At 40.1% G+C, this 11275-nt stretch overlaps 1 protein-coding gene across 3 annotated transcripts in view; it reads left to right on the top strand.

The window, feature by feature from the left end:
* The first annotated feature begins 371 nt into the window (after positions 1–371).
* Positions 372–11275, top strand: part of MET (MET proto-oncogene, receptor tyrosine kinase) — a 114774-nt gene continuing 103870 nt past the window's right edge. The window contains 1 exon segment of one of the 3 annotated variants that reach the window (NM_001012999.2): positions 372–523. The gene's annotated coding sequence lies outside the window, so the exon portion shown is untranslated. 3 annotated transcript variants of the gene reach the window in all.

The raw sequence follows: 11275 nt of genomic DNA, 5'->3' as shown, positions 1-11275 counted from the left end.
CGGCGCGGCGCGCGGGCGGCAGGAAGGGCGGGGGCCGATTTCCCCCTCAGGGTGTTGCCAGTCCCCACCTCTGCGCTCCTGGGACCTGTGGACGAGGTGGACGGACCTCGCGTGAGACGGGCTGACACGTGCAGGGGCGGGCGGGCGAAAGCCCGAGTCTGTTCTCCTGGCCGTGCTTCCTCCTGGACGTGCCCGGGCTGCCCCGGGCCGCGCGCGCCGGTGCCCGGCTGAGTCACTGGCCGGGCAGCTCGAGGGTGGGAAGGGGCGGAGGGAGAGCGGGGCGGAGGGAGGGCGCAGCCGGAGGGCGGACTAGTGCGCGGCTGGGCCCGGCCGCAGGTGACCCGGAGGCTTTCGCCGCCCGCGGCGCCCCCAGCGCTTTGTGACCAGATGCGGTGTCCAGCAGAGGGCGGGAGCCAAATGCGGGACGACAGCTGACTTGCTGCGAGGAGGCAGGGAGGCGCGGAGCGCGCGGGTGGTCCCTGCGCGCTTGACTTCTCTTCCGCCGGTTCCTGGGTGCCGCAAGGTAAAACTCCAGCCCGCTTCTGCTTTTCCACCCCCACCCCTGGCCCTGGCCGATCTGCTCTTTGTTCCCCCGGAGACCTGACTGGTGTTCAGGAGGGCAAGATCAGAAAGGTGGGTGAGAGTTCAGGGGCTTCAGAAACTGAACGGTTGTGGCCCCAGAGGCTAGGTCGAAACTACAATGGGGCTTTTCGTTTTAGGGAGTTGCTTCTGACAGCCACCTGTGTGACTCAGGAGAGAGGGGCGCTGGGGTAGGAGATGGTGTGTGACTGTTACTGCCCGCAAGTTCCAAGGCTGTGATCTGACTCAGCCTTTACAAAAGGGATCGAGTCACCCTGTCGTAGGGTGATGTGACCAGAAAGGAGCAAGCAAGCAGTTTTCTAGTTTCCAGCCTTGCTTTATGCACATTACGTGGGGCAGCTTCCAAGGGGCAGGTGTTTCTGTGAGGGGCTGAATTTTTAATTTCTGGCAAATACACAGGTCTTGTGATCCATCATTTTCAATCTTACTTTCTTTGCTGGGGCTCTGTGGAGGACATCTGTCTTATTAGGTGAAATAGATTATAACCAGAGGTCAGTCTGGTGTACTGCTGCTGATCCAATAATTAAACCAGAAACGAAGGTATTTTCACAGACTATTGCCAATGCAGAATTTACTCCAAAGTATGGTTTCACATTTCATACCTTTTATGTTTTAAAAGAGCCATTTACTAATTTGGCAGTTGGAGAGAGTTCCTGTAGCTCATGCATGCATAGTCGCCCAGTGTGTTTTACCTTATCACAGTTTTATATTCAAAGGAGCCCTGAGCAGAATGAAATATTGTCAACTCTCTTAGGCAAAATAATCAGGCTCCTTTAATTGCCAAGTTAAGACAGTCGATGAATCTGAGAGGATTGTAAAAATTGACGTTGGAGAGAATATAGAGTATCTGGACCCTCTCCTGAATTTTAAGAACAGTGTTCACATTTTGTAGAGTTGGGTGGAGACTTATTCTGTCAGTTCCATCAACCAGACACATGCACATTGCCATGCAAATGGATTCAGACATTATTTTCCTTTACAGCTAAACTATTATAGCTGACTAATGAATTTTTTCTGCATGAGGATGATCTGAAAATGATGTACATCATGTTTCTGTGTGCTTCTAGGATATAAATTGTGCTTTTATGTAAACTGTAAATGGTGCTTGGATTATTTACAGGTACATAGCTTTTCTTTCTAGGTTTAAGCTTATTGGGTTTTGTTTTAACATGTAATCTTCCCTAATGGAACAAAAAGTGAGGGGCTTTGGTTCCAGTTGTAGACTGCAAGTCTGTGATGTATTCAGTGTTAACTCTTTCTGAACTGCTGAATAATACAAGTAAGATTTACGTCACTCATAAGAAATTTTTTAGTATCAAAACTGTGGCTAATTCCTTGTAAAATTTACTGGTGTTTTAAAAATTCTATTCAGGCTTTGTTTCAGACTTTACAGTGCATAAGCCTATAATTACTACCTAAATATATTTTGATTTTTAACGTGGTATAATTTATAACATTTAGAAGATGATCTGCTGACTACTGCTTTTTCAAAGATTGCCTTGTTCTTAATACATCACAATAGAGGTTTACATTAAATGTACTCTATGTCCCTTCAGAATTAGTGGATGAGGGTTTTCTGAATGATAAAGATGTATTAGATTAAACCACAGCCAGTCAGTATGAAAGTTCATAAGTAGTATTTTCATAACTTTTAAACCTACGGTAGAAGAAAAATGATACTTTTGTAAGCAGGAGAAAACCCCTTATAAATTCATGTTAAGACTACAACCTACTATAATCTTGAAATTCTTTAAAATTTGTTTAAAGGAGGATTAGACTAAAAAATGCATATCAAAAATCAATTTCCTTAACTGTTGGTAAAAAAAAAAAAAAAATAGTCCAAAATAACATTAGTCTAATTTGCCTTTTGCACATCTCTGTAATAGCCTGAAGAAACTTTTTCTCAAATGTGGTCACCTCACAACAAGGTGAATAATCAAAAGGGCTACCATTCTCTCAGGAGACACACCTTTCTCTGACTGCACCGATACCCTTGGTGACACATTCATGATGACAGTTCCCTGCAAATTGAGAGCACCTCCCATCTCTCTGCCACCTTCCTCCTCATCTGTCCCCTTTGGTTTGGTTAGAGCTGCTTTCAAGTCGTCTGTGCCTCCATATCTCGTGATTTCATGGTTTCTTCTTTACTGTCATTAGGTTCACCAGAATCATCTATGCTTTCCTTTCCCTGTCATCCCCCCGTATTTCTCTTGAGCTGCTAATGTTTGTTCATGGAAAACTGAATTTCCTAATTGTGCCACCTTAAAGGGAGAAAATATGCAGACTCAAGTGCTAGGGAATTAATCTTTACCTCACTGGTGTGTGTTGAAACTGGTGTCTTTGACACTTAGCCCTCCAGGCAGAGTTTCTCCATGGGCTTTCCTCAGTGTAAAATAGTCACTTGTTAGTAATAAATGATGAATATACTGACTAATGTCAATTCAGGATCACTTTGATTCCCTGTTCTTAACAGAGTTGCTGCCAGGCCCACATTTGCCTTAGCAAAAAATAGCTAAGAACTGTAACTTAAACATCATATGTGTTTGGTACTAGAGGAACACTTTTAAAAAGGAAGAAATGAAATATCTGCCCTTGAAGAATTAAATATTCAGAAAAATCAATCACATGCAAAATGGAATCAAGGTCCATAATTGTTAGGGGGATCTCATAACCGAATGACAACCTTAGGAAAAAAATTCTATTATTTAATAGCAAAGAGATCAACCTACTTGCTATTAAGATAATTTTTTTTTTTAAATCACAAGATTGGAACTTAAAATTTTGAAGCTGCTTCTGAGCATATCTTTCTGATATTACAACACCATTAAAAAATAGGCACGGTTGATACCAGTATCTTAACCTCCTCATATTATCGACAAGGCAGCTGTGCGTGAGCCTAGCTCACATGCTATTTTCATGGCACCCCACAGCCTCTGCCTGGTCATCAAGGAAGGTTTACTATTTGAACCATTTTCCACTGAGGTGTATGTTGGGATTCTTCAGTTAGTGATAAATGATGACTATAACATTTCTAGTCTCAGGAGTTTTTCTCATCTTTTTTTCCAATTCTTTTTCCTTTCTTGTTCTTTTTGTAGTAAAGCATACCAAGAAAGATCTCCATTCATATGTGTGGGGCATTCTTCTATTATCAGATTAGAGCTGTGAGTAATTTTGTAATCTACACTTCTATCAGAAACCCCATTCTCAGATATCTCTTCAGCTGTGTTTAACAGTTTAGTATATTCCCCCTGGGATTTGTTTCAATAAAAACATCCAGTAAAATCTGACCACTTTGTTTTTCAAGGGACAAAATGAAGAATGTGTTTTTATAAGCTGTAAAATGTAATTGAGAGAAAAATCACACGTGTGGCATTTGTAACAGGCGGTGTGAGCATAGTGAAATAAAAAAACAACAGTGAACTAGCCAATCACATACTCAGGTATACATATTTCTTTGTGATTGTGTAAATTTGTGCAAGTATGTGTATACAGGTTACTCCTGTTGTTTTATATTTCTATAAGAAATTCTGTAACTATAAGGTAATTAGAAATTATATAAAATTTATGAGCCATGTAGATTATATAATGGTCTATAGGATTTGAAAAGTATTTTTTCTAATATAACAAAGAATTATGAAATTTGACCTGAGCAATTATGAAATATGGTCAAAGAATCACAGGTTCTAGTGAAAGCCAGTTTCTTATACTCTTAAGAATGTGTTTGAGGGTTTAGGCATTCAGAATAAATTGTTATGCACCTACCAGGCATAATTCTAGACTCTGGCAATGAATGCAGCAAAGAATAAAACAGACAAAAGTCTCTGACTTAATGTTGCCCTGTTTTATATTGAAGAAGGCAAACTAAATAAAATACAGAAATAAAATGTATGTGAGGTGATGATGAGAGCTATAAGGAAGCATAGAGAGAGTAGTAAGATAGGAGGGAATGGACTGGTGACTGAAAAATTCAGTAGTGGGTCAGAGAAAGCCTTAATTCAGAGGTGACCTTTGAGCTAGAACCTAAAGGAAATGAAAGAATGAGGCATGTGGATATCTGGAGCAGGACCTCTCCTTTGCATTCCTTGAGAGTGTCATTCTCATTTTTTTTCTCTCTGAAATTGTGCAATGCACAGCTGTACATGGACTCCATGGTCATTTATGGGAAGTACTGGGACAGTGCCTGCCATACTTCCTTACAGTCTCAAGGGTGAGGTTGAAGGAGAGACCCACATCCCTTGGTTTGAGGACTATGAAAGAAGAGAACCATGATCTTTTCTTACATTTATTCCCATACCTCATTCTTGATCAGTGATATTGCTCCATTCAGACAATTTCCCTTCTTATTTTCTACACTGTGAGCCTGGCCTAATAGAATTTGATTAGAGTAATACTCAACAGCCTTTGTCACAGATCCCTTTCATAGTATAAATCTGGACGCAGCAAAGGAGGCAGTTGCTGATGGTTTACAACTTCTGTCTGCAATGTACTTCTTTTCTTGCCTTCTCTGTCCTTCCTTTTCCCTTTCCAGTGTTAAATCAGTATATTGAATTTTCTTCTTCTTTTCTTCTTCCCCACTTATGTTTTGTCTATATCCTGTATAAAGATTTGTAAACAGGTAACCTAAATGAATAAAACTAACCCTTTTACTGCTAAGTTGCTTCAGTCGTGTCTGACTCTTAGCAACCCCATGGACTGCAGCCTACCAGGCTCCTCCGTCTGTGGGATTTTCCAGGCATGAGTACTGGAGTGGGGTGCCATTGCCTTCTCCAACCCTTTTACTAGGGAACAACAATTTGCTCAGAAAAAGCCCTAGCAAAGCAATGCTCAAAATTCTTCAAGCTAGGCTTCAACAGTATGTGAACCATGAACTTCCAGATGTTCAAGCTGGATTTAGAAGAGGCAGAGGAACCAAGGATCAAATTGCCAACATCCGTTGCATCATAGAAAAAGCAAGAGAGTTCCAGAAAAACATCTGCTGCTGCTGTTAAGTCGCTTCAGTTGTGTCCGACTCTGTGTGACTCCATAGACAGCAGCCCACCAGGCTCCCTGGTTCCTGGGATTTTCCAGGCAAGAACACTGGAGTGGGTTGCCATTACCTTCTCCTTTATTGACTACGCCAAAGCTTTTGACTATGTGGATCACATCAAACTGTGGAAAATTCTTCAAGAGATGGGAAATTCTTCAGACCACCTGTCCTGCCTCCTGAGAAATCTGTATGCAGGTCAAGAAGCAACAGTTAGAACTGGACATGGAACAACAGACTGATTCCAAATCAGGAAAGGAGTATGTCAAGGCTGTATATTGTCACCCTGCTTATTTAACTTATATGCAGAGTACATCATGAGAAATGTTGGACTGGAAGAAGCACAACCTGGAATCAAGATTGCCGGGAGAAATATCAATAACCTCAGAAATGCAGATGACACCACCCTTATGGCAGAAAGCAAAGAAGAACTAAAGAACCTCTTGATGAAAGTGAAAGAGGAGAGGAAAAAGTTTAAAACTCAACATTCAGAAAACTAAGATCATGGCATGTGTTCCTATCACTTCATGGCAGATAGGTGGAGAAACAGTGGAAACAGTGAGAGACGATTTTGGGGGGCTCCAAAATCACCGCAGATGGTGACTGCAGCCATGAAATTGAAATACACTTGCTCCTTGGAAGAAAAGTTACGACCAACCTAGACAGCATACTAAAAAACAGTCATTACTTTGCCAACAGAGGTCCGTCTAGTCAAAGCTATGGTTTTTCCAGTAGTCATGTATGGATGTGAGAGTTGGAACATAAAGAAAGCTGAGCACCAAAGAATTGATGCTTTTGAACTGTGGTGTTGGAGAAGACTCTTGAGAATCCCTTGGACTGCAAGGAGATCCAACCAGTCCATCCTAAAGGAAATCAGCCCCGAATATTCAATGGAAGGACTGATGCTGAAGCTGAAACTCCAATATTTTGGCCACCTGATGTGAAGAACTGACTGATTTAAAAGGCCCTGATGCTGGGAAGGATTGAGGGCAGGAGGAGAAGGGGACAACAGAGGATGAGATAGTTGGATAGCATCACCAACTCAATGGACATGAGTTTGAGTAAACTCTGGGAGTTGGTAACAGACAGGGAGGCCTGGCGTGCTGCAGTCTATGAGGTCTCCGTCAGACACAACTGAGCAACTGAACTGAAGAGGGGGCAGCCACTGCTTGGCATCATCAGAGTTGCTGTGAGGCTCAGTGAGTGGCATGGGACCATGTGGTGTCTTTCAGAATTTTTAAACCTAGAAATCTCTCAGTTTAAAAATGTTGACTCAATATCTTTAAAATTGTGCAGCCTAGAGAGCCAAAGTGTTTGCAGGCCAGATTTAATTCCTGGTAGTCTCACTTGTGTTCTTGGCCACAACTCTGCATGCCAAGTGGTCCCACTTGGCATTAGCTTCAGATACTGTTTAATTCAGCAGCTATTGCTGCTGCTGCTAAGTTGCTTCAGTCGTGTCCAACTCTGTGCAACCCCATAGACGGCAGCCTACCAGGCTCCCCCGTCCCTGGGATTCTCCAGGCAAGAACACTGGAGTGGGTTGCCATTTCCTTCTCCAATGCATGAAAGTGAAAAGTGAAAGTGAAGTCACTCAGTCGTGTCTGACTCTCAGCGATCCCATGGACTGCAGCCTACCAGGCTCCTCTGTCCATGGGACTCTCCAGGCAAGAGTACTGGAGTGGGGTGCCATTGCCTTCTCCGTCAGCAGCATGCGTGGCCAAAGAACCCCAGACAGCTCGGTAAAGTACTTTATCTTTAGAGGTCTCAGGCTTTTTACCTCACTGGAAAATTGGCTTAGCAATTTTAAGAAGAGATATTCCCTAATTCATCATCTATATTGGCACATACTTATTTTCCTAAACTCATCAACCCACATACTTTCTATCAAACTGTATATTCTGAACTAAAGAGTAGTACAGTTATTTCATTCTTAAATTACAGCATTTTTTTTTGAAATCTAAATTCATTATAACTTTATATGTATATTTCACATTTTATTTCCAAGTTCTCATTCAGAATAAACTCTGTTTGGAATACTGGTGCTTTCTTTGTTCTGTTTTTTATGATCTGTCTAACTTCACCAGTTGTTATTCCTCTACTACTGAAATTCAAAACGTGCACTGTGCTGGTTTCGAGAGCCTTTTAAAAGCCCTCCTATTTTTGCAAACCTATTTTTTCCAAAGGAATAAAAGCTCATAGGTTGTGCACTGACTTGTTTCCTTTAATCCTAAAAACTCAGTGAAATACCCAGGCTAGCGGCCTTCCGGAAGGCTATTGTGTTAGAACGGAAGATTATGTACTGTATTTCTTCCTACTATTTTAAATGCAAATATAATAATATATCATGAAGCTGTGTACATATTAAGATCAGTGGCCTTTTCCTGTTTTGAAATGATCTCTTGTTCCTTGGTAGTTGGAAATCTGAATCTAGCACCTAGAATCTTGGGTCCAGTTTTAAAGTGGTATGTAAAAGAAAGAATTGACTTGGAGAAATTCAAATGTACTTCAATTGTTCAATAAGATTATGGGATTTTTCTGGTTTTTAATATTTTCTTGAGAATATCAAGAGCATTCAGAGCTAGAGATTTGAAATAATGTGTCTTTACAAAGCAGAGAGAGGTGGAGTAAATTTGTTTAGCAGAAGGTAGGTTGTCTCCTTTGAGCCCTAATCATGTGGGAAAGTAAAACCTAGCCAAGTTTTAGCTCCATAAGATAACTCAGAATATCTTTAAAAATAAATTTTGGCTTTTCTCAGGAGTAAAATATGTTTAAACCAGCATTTTGGCTCTTAAAATTTAAACCTAGGGGTCTTTTAAAGGAAATCTAATCCTTGTGTTTTTGATTCACTAAATCCTAAATCATTACCCATAAACTGTATGTCTCTCTAAGCTCTTTGATGTCTAAGAAATCTTTGAAATAATGTAAGCCCCCTTTTGTTCCAGAAAAATAGGAAGTTGGTTTTTGTTAAGGGTCAGTAAACAGTATCTTCAAAAATCTGAGTTAGATCTAAAATCCTGCAACCATGACAAAATGGATGTTTGAATGAGTACTAATGCATTTTTCTGATGCAATGTGGAAAATGTAAGTGCTTTTAAAGACCTTGCTTACTATTGGTATTCCATTGTAATCCTTACTAACCCCAAGGAAATTGTTTTGGAACAACTCCTTTTTATTGTAATATAGAGTCCAAATGTTTATCATTTTATCCTGGCACACAGTAGGTGCTCAGTAAATATTTTGTTAAATGTTAAGTGAATGACTTCTGCCCAGAACCTTCCAGCTAATGTCAATCTTTTTATTCAGTATCAATATCCATCTGTCATATCTTGGAATGAGATCTATTCTGAGTCAGTGACCTGATTCAACAAATTTTAAAAATAAACCATATAACTAAACATATGACACTTATTGAAATTCATTCTGTACCATGAAGAAACAGCCTTACAAAGAGTGCTGAAAATAGGAAGGAATTTCTAGGCTAATTTGATTAAATATTCAGTTGTTAACATATGCTTTCTAAAAATTGATTTTTCCCCCTTTTACTGTTCCTGCCATCCTTCTATCCACCTTGACATGCTTACTGATTGAAAGCTTTGCACAGAAAAGGGCAGGTTATTTGTATCTGTAAGCAAGAGCAGCAAGTTCAAACAGGCTTGGAAAACATAATGCTATAATCATAAGTTGCCATAATATAAGAGGGGAGAGGGGTACTCCACAATAATAGTGGTGTTTAGTTTTGCTCCAAATTGTATAGGTGTCACATCTTTGAACTCTATTGTGTGGGGGGAAAATACCTTCTTACTGTAGTTAGATTTCCTGTTTATGAGTGTGTATTTTCTGGTAACTAGACTTCCCATATAGACTTGGAATAAGCATGTAGCTTTAAGTGCAATTGAAATGCACATGATTAGAGTATTGAAGGCTATGGAGAGAGTAATTTCTCTCCAAAAGAAAAAAAGTGGTATTTGGACAAAGGCATAGAACTGAATCATGGTCATTGACATTCTTCTTGATACCATGTTGTGAATTTCTAACAACTCATCACATTTTGTTCCCAGAAAAGCTTTCCTGGTCAAAAGTGTGTTGTTTCTATATGACATTGGGGTGCCAGAATTTGATCTATTGTTTTTTTTTTTTAATATATTTTGGTGGGGACAAAAAGGAAATCTGTGCTATTATGGTCTTGAATTAGAGGCTTTTTTAGGTGAATCTGAAAGTTTGCTGACTACATATATTATCATTAAACTTGTTTTGAAATTTGTTTGTAGATAACAGTGTATAAGGAGTAACTTATTTGTATGGTTTTGACATTCTTAATTTCTATTTCAGTGGTTGACCAAACCATCAGTAATAATTATATATTCATATGTTTGTACACATTCTCATTTAGGGGATTTTTTAAACTCTAAAGGTCTCACAGCCTGATAAATGAGCAGTCAAATGCTTCTGTATTTGTACATTTGGAAAATGTGATTCAATTTAAGACATTTTTGCAATAACTCTCATGCTGCAAGTATAGGAAATAGATAATGAAAGAGAAGACCTGCAAGTTTTGCCAGGGCTTTGGGTCAACAAGGTTAAAGGAAGGGAGAGGTGGGTGGATACGCTTAAGGGTCATGGATTTGGGTGCATTGCAAGTCATGGAGTGTCCCAATAGGAGTCAGGCTGCGACCTTCTGAATAGAAAAAAAGTTGGTCAAAACAGTATTTGGAATCAAGGGAAGCTCACAGGAAAATGGTAGGCGTATGATAAGCAAGGTCAAAACCCTCCAACTCTGTCACATGTGCTTTGATTCTGGGAGAAACGATAGACTATCATCTAGCCATTTCTAAATCAAGGCTCTTAGTCTATCCTACTCTTAGCGACCAGTAAGAATAACAGGAATATGTAGCAGAAAAAGAAAGAACTTTGATTCTGCATGTCAGAGGCATGTGCTGTGCACTTTTAGCTACTCAAGAACACTGTAATGAAATTCTGAGTTCTCAGAACAAATTAAAGAGTATTAAAAGAAAAACCAAACTTACAAATGTTTTACACCATTTTCATGACTAAAATTTTCTAGCATATCAGGGTATTGTAATGCATCCATTACTGTTAGAAGCAAAAGTTATGGCCCTTAAAACTGTGGTGGTTGGTGGTTTAGTCACTAAGTTGTGTCCAACTCTTGCAGCCCCATGTACTGTAGCCTGCCAGGCTTCTCTGTCCACAGAATTCTCCAGGCAAGAATATTGGAGTGGGTTGCTGTTTCATTCTCTAGGGGACCTTCCAACCCAGGAATCAAACCCAGGTCTCCTGCATTGCAGGCAGATTCTTTACCCACTGAGCTATGAGGGAAGTGTATCAAGATATTGTAATTCATCTATTACTGTTAGAATCAAGAGTTATAGCCCTTAAAACTATATCCATAGTTACTTTTAGATTTGGGATATCATCTGCAGTGGACATATATTAACTTTTCTTGCAAATATTATTTTGAGACCATTTCTTTGGGTTTCAATTGCACAGAATTCATGCTGGAGTATGTGTAAGAATTGTACTTCTCATGTTCTAAACTTCGTTGTCTAAGAGTTGAGGAAAGCTTCTCTCAAGAGCTGCCTTCACTTCCCGTCTTTATGCTCCTCTGGGAGTCTTGCTGCTGCTAAGTCGCTTCAG

Source organism: Bos taurus, chromosome 4, assembly GCF_002263795.3.
Source record: "Bos taurus isolate L1 Dominette 01449 registration number 42190680 breed Hereford chromosome 4, ARS-UCD2.0, whole genome shotgun sequence".
NCBI lineage: Eukaryota > Metazoa > Chordata > Mammalia > Artiodactyla > Bovidae > Bos > Bos taurus.
This window is presented reverse-complemented; position numbering and strand designations above follow the sequence as displayed.